The sequence below is a fragment of the Cavia porcellus genome, unplaced genomic scaffold (assembly GCF_034190915.1).
Source record: "Cavia porcellus strain 051 isolate PalLab524CR breed Dunkin Hartley unplaced genomic scaffold, mCavPor4.1 scaffold_8, whole genome shotgun sequence".
In the NCBI taxonomy this organism is placed as follows: domain Eukaryota; kingdom Metazoa; phylum Chordata; class Mammalia; order Rodentia; family Caviidae; genus Cavia; species Cavia porcellus.
In genome coordinates, this window is record NW_026947491.1 from 56,541,737 (window position 1) to 56,557,246 (window position 15,510).

The following is a 15,510-nucleotide window of genomic DNA, read 5'->3' on the forward strand; positions in this document are numbered from 1 at the left end:
AGATGCACGAAAGCTCTGAGAACGGGAATCGGTGAACAGAGTTGAGAGCAGAATGGGCGGGGAGCCGTGCATCGACCTGCAGTGAGTGAGAGAAACTGGGACTCATCCACAATCTAGGAGGCTCCAACAGAGGACATTCTGGGACTAGGCAGACTTGCCAGAACAGGGTGCTGTAGTGACTTCAGTCACATATCCACCTATCAAGTAGGATTGGTGAGAAGTGCCTAGCTTACCTGATGCTGCTGGCTGAGACCTAATAGGCTAGCACAGCCCAGGTTCCAGCACCTGAAGGTGACCTGGAGGGGCAGGCCCCGCATAGGCTGCTCAGTCCATAACTCCCTGGTGCGCTGCGGTGGGTGGGAACACCTAGCTGGCGCAATTCAATTAGACTGTGGCTGACAGGGAAGGAAGCTGGGCCTCTTATATACACTTGCATATATAAGGAACAAAGAATATGGGAAGAGAGAGCAACAAGAAAGGCCCCTCAGCTGCCAATCCTGAGAAAGAGGCAATAGCAGACACCGCACCAATAGACATAAAGCATTATCTCCAGAGCCTCATAGACGAGTTCAGGAATGAAGTTATTAATGACCTGAAGCTAGACATAAGCAGAATAGTTAGAGAAATGCTAAGCACCACTCAAGAAAAAACAGATGGTGGAGTGGAAGAACAGAAAAAGAGGGGAAAATTGTTTGATGAAGGAAATAGAGAAAGCATAGAATACGTGAAGCAGGTTCAAAGAGATTACCAGGAAACTAAAAACTCTATCAAAAACTGGCATAACAGCTTGAAAGAAATTAAGGATAGATTATCTGAACTGGAGGCCATATTTGTAATATGGGAGCATGAAATGAAAAACTTCTTGAAAATAACAAAGAAACAAACAGCAATAATACAAAGACTACAACATGATAAGAGGATCTATAACTTAAGAATTAAGAACATAAAAGAAGAGGTAGGGACACAAACAAATGAACTACAAAAGCTACTCACAGAAATAATCCAGGAGAATTTTCCTAATTTAGCAAAAGGTAAAGATACTCAGATGTATGAAGCATTCAGGACCCCAGTCACCTACAACCCAAACAGAACAACACCCAGGCATATAATAATCAAAATACCAGAAATCCAGCATAAGAACAGAATATTAAAAGCCATCAGAGACAAGAAACAGATCATTTACAAGGGAACACCCATCAGAATTACAGCAGACTTCTCGGCACAAACCATCAAATCACGAAGAGCGTGGGGGGAAATAATTCAAGCTTTGAAAGATAATAACCTCCAGCCAAGATTGTTATATCCTGCACAACTATCCCTGGAAATTGATGGAAAAACAAGGTGCTTCCAGGATAAAGAGGAACTAGGGGAATATGCAACCACCAATTCAACTCTACAGAGAATACTGCAGGATATTCTAAAAAAGAAAAATACAAAGAATCCAGAAATAGTGGCAGATAGGCCACAATGAATGGAGCAGAAAACAAAATGAAGAAGAAAAACTGACAACTAATGACAGAAAAAGAGCTCAACAGAAATCAGGCAGAGAAGATTGGATGATAGGAACAGCTATTTTGGAGAAAACGACATCATAATAGGTAATGTTGATTTAGAATCATCTTGTTTTGAAGTCTCATCAAGCTTTTGCTCTTCTGTCTCCATTGGTCTTAGCATGTTGTATCTTATTGGATTTTATTATATGTGATAGTTTAAACAAAAACTTTTATAGACAAGGAGATTATACAGAAACCATTGTTCATTTTCTGTTAGTTGATTCTAAATACCCTGTAATACTGTCATTCTCTTGAATGGTTTTAGAGTGTTTTGATATATTTGATATATTGCTAAAGTATATGAAGTTATACTCAAAGATTTCAAGGAAATGGACAATATGGTTACTACTTTTATGTTGGTATTATCTTGTGGTGAAACACTATTTTGCTTAAATGGTTATGCTTTGATCTGCGCTCTTTTGTTGTTATGCCCTCTTTTATCTCAATCTCCATTTTATTATTTACTTTTTTATTTTTATCCTTTTAATTAAGGGAAAAATAAATAAAAAATAGTAGGATATATTATAGTAACCCACTTTGATTTACTATTAACTTGATTTGAAGCTCTGTATTGCTCTCACCATCTTGTTTTGACTGATGTCCCTCTATTCTGTTTTGCTTGATAGTACCAGGTTCGAAAGTATAGGCAACAGCTGTGAAGATAGTGGGATTCATTATGACGCCCATTCTGGTTGACTATTATCTACTCTTGAAGTCCTGTAATGTCTCCAATGTTTTAGTTTTGTTGGTTTTGTTCTTTACTGTTTTGTTCAATTTTATTATAACTGATGATATAGGCAATTCTATTAGAGATAGCGGGAGGCATTATGGTAACCATGGTTGATCACCTTGTATTATGTTTTTACATTATCTATTATGTCTACCCTTTTTATTTGACTGACTCTGTTCTGTTATGTCACATTTGGTTTTACTCTCTTCCAAAAAAAGTAATAAGAACTGTGGGAGCAATAAAACCCAAAATTTGTAATAGTCATTTTACAAAAGAGAGGAAAAGAAAGTGCTCTAAATGATAAAACTGCACGTATTTTTAAGTGTATAAGATAGACAATGATATTACTGAGTTTTGTTGGATCATTGAACGGAACTGTTTGGTCTCACTGAATGTCCACTATATAAGCTTTAATTTTGTAACTTGAACAAACATTTCTAAGATGACAATATGTAATCCATTAACTAGTGATTTCCTACTGTTTATTTTTTTTCTGAAATTCTGTATAACTTGTACCCTTTTTCTGCTTTTTTTTTCTTTTCCTCCTTAAATAAAATTAAAAAAAAACTAATAGACAGCATCTTATTAAATGGTCAAAAACTGAAAATTTTTACTCTAAAATCAGGAACAAGACAACCCTGTTCACTATCACCACTCCTATTCAATATAACGCTGGAAATATTAACCAGAGCAATTAGACAAAAGAGAGAAATAAAAAGAATAAGGATAGGAAAAAAAGAAGTTAAATTATCATTATTTCAATATGACATGATATACTGCATAGAAGACCCTGAAACTCCATTGAAGGACTTCTAGGTATGATAACTAAATTCAGGAATGTAGATGTATTCAAAGTTGACATACAAAAATCAATAACATTCCTGTACACAACAAACTCACTGAAAGAGAAATAAGGGAAATCATATCCTTCATTATAGCATACAAAAAATGAAATATTTAGGAATCAATCTAACAAAGGAAGTAAAAGATGCATTCAGTGAAAATTACAGTACTCTAAAGAAAGAAATAGAAAAAAATCTCAGAAAATGGAAAGACAGTCCTCATTCATGGATAGGAAGAACAAACATTGTGAAAATGGCCATTTTCTCAAAATTGTTATACAGATTTAATGCAATTCCAATCAAAATACCATTAGCATACCTCTCAGATCTAGAGAAATCATTCCTAAAATTCATCTGGAACCAGAAGAGATCTAGAATAGCAAAGGCAATTATGGGCAACAAAGGCAAGGCAGGAGGCATCACAATGTCTGACTTGAAGTTATACTACAAAGCTACTGTGATAAAATCAGCATGGTACTGGAATAAAAACAGACCTGAAGATCAATAGAATAGAAGATACAGCTATCACTGTAAGCACACTCAGCCATCTTATCTTTGGCAAAGGGGCCAAACACATTCACTAGAAGAAAGATAGCCTTTTTAATAAATAGTGCTGGAAAAACAGGCTTTCCATATGCAGAAAACTAAAACTGGGTCCATATCAATCGCCATGCACTACACTAAAGTAAAAATAGATCAAAGATCTTAATATTGTGGGGGAGGAGCAAGATGGCAGATAGATAACAATTGGCTACAGAGGCTCTCTGAGATAGTCAACTTAGAATTCAACATAATACAGAGTGGGGAGCCCGAAACAGAGGGAGATGAATTCTCTCATCCCAAGAAGAAATTAAGGTGACTTGCCAACCATCGAAGGTCCCAACGCAGTCCCGCTGCCACTTGCCGAGGTCCCGCCACAGCTTGCCGAGGTCCCCCCATGACTTGATGAGGTCCCGCCATGGTTTGCTGTGGTCCCTCTGTGACTTGCCAAGCTGCCCAAGGTCCCACTGCCTCAACACTGAATTCAGGGGCCAGTGAGCCAAAGGGAGAGCTAGGTTGGCAGGGTGCCTACATTGACCTGTGGTGAGTGACGGGAGTGGAGCCACTACATAAATAGGGGGGCTCCAGTGGATGACACTCTGGCAAGTACAAGGGGCAGCAGTGACTTCAGTCAATTGCTCCTTTCCCAAATGGGATTGGTGGAGTGAGCTAGGCCTGGGTCACGTGACCTGGCCAAGACCCAATAGGTTATCAAAAATCAAGTCTCAACAGTGGTGGAGCACACTAACCACACTAACCCAGTGAAATCTCAGAAGTTTGACTGAAAGTGCAGGCCACAGCAGCTTGACTGACCCAGAGGGGAGGCAGTGCAAAGAAATGCAGTGCACATCACAACAACTTGATTGATCCCCGAGCTGCCCCACTCCAGGTGGTGCCCCTGGGCCACCAGCAAGACCTGTAGCCATGGATCCGGGAGTGACTGGGCCCACTCCTGCCCCTGACCCCACCATGGCCACTGTCCCAGTGGGTAGGTGGTGCAAAGTTCAATGCCACTGCCACCACCACCACCACTGCTACCGCCACCACTGCTGCTGCCGCTATGCTCCAGCCACCACGACCTGGAGGGGAGGTAATGCAAAGTAATACAGTGCAGGCCACAGGGCTTGACTGATCCGGAGGAGAGGGGCCAGCATATGCTGTCCCTGTCTGCAACTCACTAGCACACTGCAGTGGGAAGGGTCATCTAGCCAGTGCACTTCAGAGGAATTGTAACCAACAAAGAAAGAAACTGGGGCCTCCTAGAAGAAGCAAAAAAACATGGGAAGAGGAAGCAACAACAAAAATTCTCAGGTCCCAACCCTGAGAACATTGACCCAGGACAGGTAAATACAAAGGAGAATGAGAACAGCAAACAGCAATATCAGACACAGTGCCAGTGGACATAAAGAGATGTATTTGGGACCTCATAGACAAGTTCAAAAGTGAAGTATTTAGCCAAATAAAGCAAAAGATAAGAAAATTAAAAAGAGATACTAAGCACCCCTCAAGCAGACACAGATGGAAGAAGGGAGGAACTCAAACAAAGGAGAGAATCATTTGATGAAGAATATTAAAAATATATATAAAATACATGAAGCAGATTCAAAGAGATCACCAGGAAATTAAAAACTGTATGGAAAGATGGCAAATCTGCTTGAAAGAAAGTAAGCATAGATTATCCAAACTGAAGGACAATATTGCAATGCAAGAGTATGAAAGGGAAAACTTTTTAAAAATAACAAGGAAATAAGCAGTAATAATACAAAGGCTAGAGGATGAAAAAAGGATCAATAACTTGAGAATAATGAATGTGAGTGAAGAAGCTGGGATACAAACAAAGGAACTACAAAGGTTATTTGCAGAAATAATTAAGGAAAACTTCCCAAACACAGGAAAAGAAAATGATATTCTGATATATGAGACATACAGAACTCCAGTCACCTACAACCAAAACAGAGCTACGTCCAGGCATATAATAATCAGGATCCCAGAAATTCAATATAAGAACAAAATATTAAAAGCTGTTAGAGACAAGAAACAGATAACCTTTAGAGGAATTCCCATCAGAATAATGGCAGACTTCTCAACACAAACCATTAAGTCAAGAAGAGCCTGGAGCAAAATTTTCCAAGCCCTGAAAGAAAATAACCTCCAGCCCAGATTGATATACCCTGATAAACTGTCTCTAGAAATTAATGGATAAACAAGATGCTTCAAAGACAAAGAGGAACTTGGGAAATTTACAACCACCAATCCACATCTACAGAGAATACTGCAAGGCATTCTAGAGAGAGAACCGTACTAGGATTCTAGGAATAGTGGCAGAGAGGCCTCAATGAATGGAGCAGGAAACAGAATGAAAAAGATAAGCAAACAACTGATGGCAAACAAGAGCATAATAGAAATGAGGCAGAGAAAATTTTATTCAAAACCGATATGATTTATATACCAAGTCTGAGAGTATAGGCAACTACACTGAAGATGACAAGGCTCTACAATACACATTCTGGTTTGATAACTGCTGGTTTTTGAAGTTTTATACTGTATACAAAGTTGTGTTTTTATTAATACTGTTATGTACTGATATATTCAATTATACTATGTCTGATGATATAGCCAATTCTATTGGAGATAACAAGAGACAACACAGGAACCATGGTAGGACTCTTTGTACAATGGTCTTATATGTTTATTTTGTTTCATATGTGTATAGGAATATGTTTTGTTTTGCCATGCTTTGTTTTGTTTCTCCCTCTAATATAGAAAGGATAGAAATACATGTTAAGACTCATGCATGTGTAGAATCTATAAACAGTTTATGAGAACAGATCTTATGACCCATGATGAAATGAACAGATACTTTGAAGAAAAAGAGACACTAAAATACCCAGTGCTGATCCTGGAGTGTCATAATGTGAAACCCAGCAATAGTGTTATTCTTTGTTCAGAGTGATATTAACCTGCTTGGGTTTATTCAGTGTCAACATAATTGAAGATATGGATAACTGCATGTATATTTAAGTGTATAGGATTGATAACCATATTTCTAAGTTTTTGTTGGATAGTTGAACAGAACTGGTTGCAATCTCACTATTTGAATCCCCACTTTATGTACTCCACTTTAGTATCTTGAATAACTATTTGTAAGAAGACAATCTGTAATCATCAACTAGTGATTTCTTACTGTTTATTTTTTCTTTGAAGTTCTGTATTATTTCTACCCATTTTCTGTTTTGTTTAGTCTTTCTTTAAATTAAATTTTTTTAAAAAGGCACTACAGTACCCAGTGCTGATCACAGGGTGTCATGATGTGAAATCCAGCAATACTATTATTCTTTGTTCAGGACGATTTTAACCTGCTTTAGTTTGTTTAATCTAAACATAAATGAAGATATGGATAACTGCATGTATGTTTAAGTGCATAGGATTGACAACCGTGTTACTAAGTTTTTGTTGGACAGTTGAACAAAAATGTTTGCAGTCTCGCTGTTTGAATTCCCACTTTACATAGTCCACTCTTGTACCTTGAACAACTATTTGTAAACCAACATCAACTTGTGATATCTTATTGGTTTTTTTCTATGAACGTATGTATTATGTCTACCTATTTTCTGTTTTGCTTAGTCTTTCTTTAAATAAATTTTTTTAAAAAGATCTAAATATTAAAACAGAAACAATAAATCTTCTGGAAGACAAAGTAGGTAGAAATCTTGAAGACATAGGGATAGGCAGAGAATTTATGAACAAAAATCAAACTGCACAGGAAATACTTCCCAGAATCAATAACTGGAGTCTCATCCTACTAAAAAGTTTTTGTATATCAAAAGAAATCTCCAACGGAGTGAAAAGAAACCCACAGGGGCTGGGAATTTAGCTCAGCAGCATAAGCACCTGCCTTGCAAGCAGGCGGTCGTGAGTTCGATCCCCAGTACCGATAAAAAAAAAAAGACAAAAAAAATTTTAAAAGCCCACAAATGGGGAAAAAAATCTTAGTCAACTGTCCCTCAGACAAAGGACTTCTGTCTAGAACATACAAAGAATTTTAAAAAATCAGACCCCCAAAATTCAAAGACCCAGTCCAAAAATGGGCATCTGAGATGAATGCACACTTCTCAGATGAAGAAATACAAATGGCAAATAAATATATGAAAAAATGTTCAACATCATTGGTCATTAGAGGAAATGCAAATTAAAACCACACTGAGGTTCCATCTTACTACAGAAAGAATGGCCAGGATCAAGAAAAACACCAATAATAAATGCTAGAAAGACTGTGAGGATAAAGGCACTCTTCTGCACTGTTAGTGGGAGAGTAGATTGGTGCAACCACTATGGAAATCAGTGTGGAGTTTCCTCAAAAAGCTGGGGTTGGAGGTCCCATTTGACACAGCTATTCCACTTCTGGGGATATTCCCAGAAGACCTGAAAATACCATACCACAGTGATATATGTGCACCCACATTTATAGCAGTACAATTTGTAATAGCTAAATCTTGGAAACTCATCAACTGAGGAATGAATAAAAAGATGTGGTATTTTTATACAATGGTATATTACTCATCTATAAAGAAGGATCATATTGAAGCTTATATAGGTCTATAGAAGCAACTTAAGACCATACTCATGAATGAAATAAACCAATCTTACATGTATAAATACTGTATTGTCTTCCTAGTATAAGAAACTGTAAGAGTAAATAAAATACAAAATCTTCAGTAAATATTGTGAAAGTGAAAATCTGCTCAAAGGGGAAAAATAACTCAGGGAAAAGGAGAAAAAACGAAGAGAAAGAAAAAAGATATAAATTTGTATATACACACTTAAGATTGCTAAGATGATTGTGCTACTAATTAGATTAGTTGTTGAAACAAAACAGTTAACATTCCCAGGATTGGATCAATTCTGTATGTTTATATTTTGTGATCTAAGGAACTCTTCTGAAGATTACTATGCAAAATAACAACCTTAGTTATGTTTGTACCACCTTGTTTTGAAAGCCTATATTTTCACTGTTTGGAGCTTTGTTATTTGTCTTTTTTGTTTCTTATTTTTTCTAGTAATCTGTTTTGTTTTGTTTTTCCCTTTCATACAGAAAGGATAGATGTACATGTAGAGGCTGATACATGCCTACAACTTACCCTAAAATGTTTTTGAAGATTGATTGTATTATGCATGTTGATATGAACAGCTACTTTGAAGAAAGAGACATTATAGTAGCCATTGCTGATTTCCTATCACTATGTTGTGAAGTCCAGTACTGCTTTTGTTCTTTGTTTAGATTGGTTTTAGTTCATTTTATATTATTTAATTTCACTATATATAAAGGTATGGACAACTATTTTGAAGACAACAAGAGACGTTATGGTAGCCATTGTCGGTTTTTCTATTGTCTGATTTTGAAGATCTGTAATGCTTTCATTCTTCTGTTTTGACTAGTTTTATACTATTTTGTTTTGTTTAAATTCATTGTGTGTCAAGATATGTACAACTATTTTGAAGAAAACAAGAGACATTATGGTAGCCACTGTTGATCCCCCATTGTCTTGCTTTGAAATCCTGTGTCACTTGCATTATTTTCTTTTGATCTGCTTTGCTCTGTTTTGTTTTACTCTCTTTAAAATAAAAGATAAACAAATTTTAAAAATAAAAAAAGAAGATCCTACTCTGCTCTATTGGGGAATCTAACTGATTGGATGAGGGCCGCTCACACTTAGGACAGTCTGCTATACAGAGTCCACCAGTTCATATGTTAATATCTTCCAAAACTCCCTCATGAACATCTAGAATAGCACTTGACCAAATACAGTTATGTACCTCTTAACATTTCCACCAGTCACAGGCCACATGTATAACAGTAGTCCCGTAAAATTAAGTTTAAAAATTTCATAGCACCTGGTGACTTTGTAGTTGTCATAAAACCACAGAGCAATACATTAGTCCTGCGTGTTTGTGGTGATGTTAGTGTGCATAAATCTATTGGACTGCCATTCATATACATAAGAGTATAGAAAAAATAACATGATTATGTACAGTACATAATGTTTGATAATGACACTAAATAATTGTGCTACTAGGTTATGTATTTTGAATGATTTTTATCACTGTTAGAGTATACAACTTACAAAGTTTACTATAAAGCAGTATGCTGTGTTATGATGGTATCAACTTTATACATCTCATCTTTACTGAACCTTTTGATTGCTTCAAAATCAAAGGACTGACTTACACACAGTACATTGGTGTAAATGCAATCTGTGATGTTTGCAGAATGACAGGATCACCTAATACTGCATTGCTCAGAATTTATTTCCTTAGTTAAATGGCACATGACTGTACCTGGACACTTATGTGACCTCACATCAAATTAATCATCATAATTGGAACATATGCTTTTTTTCCTTTGGGGAAGCTAAATATCCATATTCACTTCTCTAAATCACTTAAAGGTATGGCAGAGAAGAGCAATAGTCAAAAAATGTTTTTATAGATTGGGAGTGAGAGTATGGGGAAAAAAGCAGTACATACGATACTAAGCAGGTATATGAGAGTGTTTAAAACATTCAAGGTGAGTTCAGGTTAGAGTAGCTACATGAACACAAACTTTCACGTTCTAGGTCTTTTTTTGTTTGTTTTTTTCTCCTTTGGCATCATTACAACATCCAATATCTGGTAACGGGTTTGATAAACTTCTTCCTCCTTTTATCTAGTCTCTTTTAAGTTGTAAAAGTATACCAAATATATAGAATAATACATTAAAGTGCCTTTGATGGAAACCAAGATTTTATCCCTTTGTTCTGAATGCTTCTCAGTGTTCTTTGGACAGAATTGTCTTTTCAGGTGATTTTTTAAAAAGGGAACCTTAGCTAAATGTTAGTTTTAAAAATTCCAAACCAATGCAATTGTCATGAGCATCAAAAGCAAAAATGCATTTTAAATGCTTAACAGGGTGTATGACTAAACATCCAGTGGATGCCAGTGGTCTTTGCTGGTTTGTTTGCATTTGTTTTTGCTTTTGTTTTATTTTAAGAAAGGCTTCAGCTCCTCAGCCTTTCAATAAGTTCCTTCCTGCTTATACCAGCCAGAATCATTTATTTATTATTTACAACCGAAGAATCCCCACTGATATATTAATGCAAATATATTGAGTGTTTTCTCAGAGCAGGCACTAAGCTAGGATACTGTGGAAGCTATAAAGAGTCATAAAACATACTGCCCATGCCTAACTCAATGGAGAAAAAGAACATAGGTCCATAAAAGAAATTACTATAGAAGGCAATTGGTAAGGCAGTGCTTTGTTGTGGTAATATATGGAACTTACTAATTTTATTTTAATTCTGCCACATTTCTCAATTACTCTAACCTTTCTCTTCTACCATCTGAATGAGACAATGGAAATGAAAGCAAGCTGTACTCTGGAAGGCACTCCAAAAACATTAGTCAACAATTATTGCTGTGGATTTTACCCATCAGCGGTACATGAGGTGAGTCACTCTGTATATCAGCTAACATTCTTTGCATGCTTAGTATACATCATGTACTGTTCTAGACAGAGAATGTTAACCTTGCAACAATCCTACGTGGTATATATAATTATTTCCCTTTTACAATTTAGAAAAATAAAACCTAAACACATTTTGTGACTTGCTGAAGGTCAAGTACCTAGTAAATAACAAATCTCGTATTTGAACTACATTCATCTGACTCATTTTCATAGAGTGCTCCTTCTTTTACTAGACTTTTAGGAAGCATAAGATTTTAAAAATAAAACACCAAACAATTTCACTTTGTAGATATGTAGCAGAATCTTTCTATAATGGTTGATTGATTGTATCAAGAAGTTTAGTTAAGAGAAGCTAAAGGAAATTATCTCAGCAATTCACCACCTGGATGGCATAAAGGCCAAATGAGGAAGGATGGACCTGCTTTAGTTTTTTGGAGGAGCTTCAATCTTTGTCTTTGGCTTCCATAGTACATGATTCAGCCTTCCATCACAGACCCTCATATGGACTTGCACAAGACATTGCAGTGAGCCCCAGGCCTTGAACTGAATCCTTCAGTGTGCAGACATCCTCTCTACTCTTCAGCATCCAAAGCTGTCAATGATCATTGTAAGCCAATCCTGTAATTTCTTATACATTTGTATGTCTTGTGTTATATATGTTTCACTAGTAAAACACTGATTGATACACTTAATGACCATCTCACCGAGACTTTCACTGACTGTCTCTAGAAGAAAGAGAATTCCCATAGTTTGTCAGTTATATGAGCCATAGGCTTTTTAACAAGTTCATTAGGGGTGAAACATCTCAATTTCCAGATACAGTGTACGAAGGGCAAAAAGTTGGTTTGTCTCCTTAGAAAATGCTATATTTTACTCTAATGTGTATGTGAGACATGAGCTCAGCAATGTCACAAAACTTACATGCTGCCAAAAATATGCTACTTACTTTCTCATCCCTCGAACTGAAATACCGTATAAGGCCTAATTTCTAGTAAGTGGCCCAAAACCAAAAATTCCTATTGGGAAAACTCATCTGTCAACTGAAAGCAAATTATTAACTTGAGATCTTTTGGCTCACATCCAGGAAGTCACCACAGATTTCCTAGTCTCAACTTCTTCATGACTTGAAAGCTATCAAGTTACACATTGTACAATCATACTCTTGATGCTCACCACATCAATTTTTATAGCATTAATCAATAAAAACAATTTCAAGAAACATGCTTTTCACTTACTTTTAATATTTCAGCATTAAATTACTTATCTGTGACTTTATTAGTCTTATAATCTTCAACTCTCCAAGTACTATTTAGCCAACATATTGGTTATTTGTTGATTTGTAATAAATCATTCCAAAATATAGCAGTTTAAACCAACAAACATTTAGTAACTAATAGTTTCGTTGGCTTAAGAATTTTGATATTGTCTAGCTTGGGTCTTAAGCTCAAGGTGTCAACTGGGCTATAATCAGGGTGTCAGCTGTGGCTGACATAATCTAAAAAAGGAAGAATCTACACTCACATGGCTGCTGGCAGGATTCAGTCCCTCGTGGCTGTTGCTGAAGGCTTCCCTCTGTTGTAACTACATGGGCCTCTCCTTAAGGCGACTTGAACATATCTTGCTTGAATCAGAGCAAACAAGTGAGAGGGTCAGACATGGGAAGCAGCATGGAAGCCAGATTGTTTTTGTGCTCCAATCTCAGAAGTGAGAGCCCATCACTGTTTCCTTATCCTACTAGGAGCAAGTCACTAGTCAACATGTACTCAAAGAAGAGGATTACAAAGGAGCATAAGTACCAAGAAGCTGTCTCATGCATCCAACCAATAGAAACAGATAAGACAGTGCACTGTAATTACACCGTAGTCATATTTAAAGTGCACAATACACTGGAAAACAAAGTGAAATTTTAATTTAATGTCCACTCAAATGTGTCTAATACAACCAAAAGGATCTGTCACTTTAATTATTTCTTGCTAAGTAAACAATGTCCTTTTAATGATTTTGGCCAAATTAAACACACTACTAAGATGAGTCATGCTGTAATTTAAGCATCTTCTTGAAAGAGAATGTCAATAAATGGGCTTCAGAGATAAAATGGAGGTAGGAGGTAAAGCAAGGACAAGTAGACAAGAAATTATTTCTTTGGCAAGAATTGAGAAACCAGACAGAACAAAAAAGACTGTCGAAACAGGGAAACCAACAGATAAAGGTCACCTACCTAACATCAGAGAGATGAGCACACACCATGAACTATGACCTAATTTTAAAACCCACAAAATTGTGAGCAGTGAAATTTTTTTAGAAATGACATATTCACTTTAAATAATCAGAAACAAGGGGCTATCCAGGAACAGTACATCAACAGGTTTGATCTTCCCCAAATGGGATGCCGTCTCAGACATAGGCCACAAAGCCATGGACCCCTTCCATGTTGGGAGTATTTTTAAGCAACTTAAAACAATTATATAATAAAAGAACTATGACAAATGTTTTAGTGGAAATGGATCATCGCAATACATTTTCCTGTCATAGAAACATTCTTGCTACAATCAGCCCTTCCTCTAGGTATCCTTAAACTTTCCAGAACATGCCAATTTGAGACCTCACCTGAACTATGTCACGTGATCTACTGGTTTGGTTTACAAATATCTATGTTCTAGCAGCCTTGAAGAAAATACTAAAGAGGAAGTTTGAATAGTTAGTTTTGAAGCTAATTGATGGATTTGGTGTTGAATTATGCCTGCAACTCCAGAGTTATTTTGACAGCGACCAGTGTTCAAGACTTGTTCACTGCAGGTAGCATCTTGTAGACTCATCTCATCTAAAATCATTGTGTTAAGTAGATGATCAGACATTTTGACCCACAAATTCTACTGAGGTCCTTATCTTTGATAACCATTATAGGCATCAGCAACTTGGAGATGGATCAAAAGAATGTACTTATTAAAGCGTCTGTGTGTCATCAGAGAACAAGAGTTTCTCCCACTGATGAAAGACTAACTGATAAGCATACACTGAAAAGAGTGTGCTTATGAAAGCATTGTAAACAGTTTGAACATGAACAGAAAGAGAGAGAAGTACACTTTCCAGAAATTTTTGCTAAATGTGTCTGTTTTTCTCTAATGGAAGATGTATTTATAGAGTTTACACAGACTGCAGTCAAAAGCTGTGTAGAAAAGGGACAGTCTACCAATGGTTCTACACAGGAGCTTAATATGACTGCATCCTAATGATCGTATGTTTTGTTGCTGCCCACAAATAGGAAGGAAGCATACAGTGTTTTGTCTAGATAAAGTCACAGGAAGGGTGTTTAAACTGTGCAAACCACTAAGTGATCCAAGTTGAAATTCTTGTATCACCAGAATAATGACATTTATACTACAGGGGGAAGTGGCTCACCAGCAGTGAGGTATCCATAGACCAGAAACCCAAAAATAGTTTTTGAATGTATGAGTCTTTGAGCCAACAGATGGCTGTCCAAACCATCCTTCCTTTGGTTACAAACCTGAATTTAGTTGTAGTAAAATGGATGCAACTGGAGATCATGTTTCTGACGCTGATAGAACAAACTCCCTAAATCCTGTGAAGTTCTACAGCAGCAGTGAGAATTGATGAAAAGTTGTTTGCACAATGCTAGTTGCAATGGAATTCCATAATGCTGTGGAGTACAATGAGGAGACCTACATATTACAAGGAGATCTTTTCCTCTTCTGGGAGTCTCAAAAAGACTGCATGACTATCCCTAGAATCCAGGGCTAGTATACAAGATCTACAGACCTGGAACCTGTGAAACTAACCTATGATACTGAACTCAAGGAATGAACTCGTAAGAAGGACTTGCCACGGTATCAGTCCATAAATTCACGCCTTAAACTTGTCTTTCCCAGGGGGGAAAAAAACCCTTTTATTTATTTGAGCTACTTCAATTGACTATTGAAAAAAAATGTCTTCAAAACCAGCAGGAAAACTTTCCTTTACCAGTATGATGACAATGCTGATCTACCAGTAACTGAAAGTGTGTGAGAATCCTAGATGGGCTGTGGGACCTTGGTCATAATTTTGATGTGCCGTTGTAGACACTATCCTCACTGTCTTCAGTAAAAAATAGATGAGTAGCAGGCCTTAGGGTAACACTAGGGTCTCAAGCATTTGATTTTTTTTTAATTTTTGGTTTTTAGAGACAGAATCTTGCTGTCCTTGAACTTACAGTATCAGGTTGGCCTTGAACTCACTGTGTAACCCAGACTGGCTTGAACTCCTGGAAATCCTCCTATATCAACTTCCCAGGTACTGGAATTACAGGCAGGTACCACCATGCTCAGCCAGAACATGTATTTAAAGAAG

The 15,510-nt window shown here is 36.8% G+C and overlaps 1 pseudogene; it reads left to right on the forward strand.

Moving 5' to 3' along the window:
* Nucleotides 1-15,189, forward strand: part of LOC100733061 (kelch repeat and BTB domain-containing protein 8-like) — a 99,069-nt pseudogene extending 83,880 nt beyond the window's left edge.
* The last annotated feature ends 321 nt before the right edge of the window (nucleotides 15,190-15,510 follow it).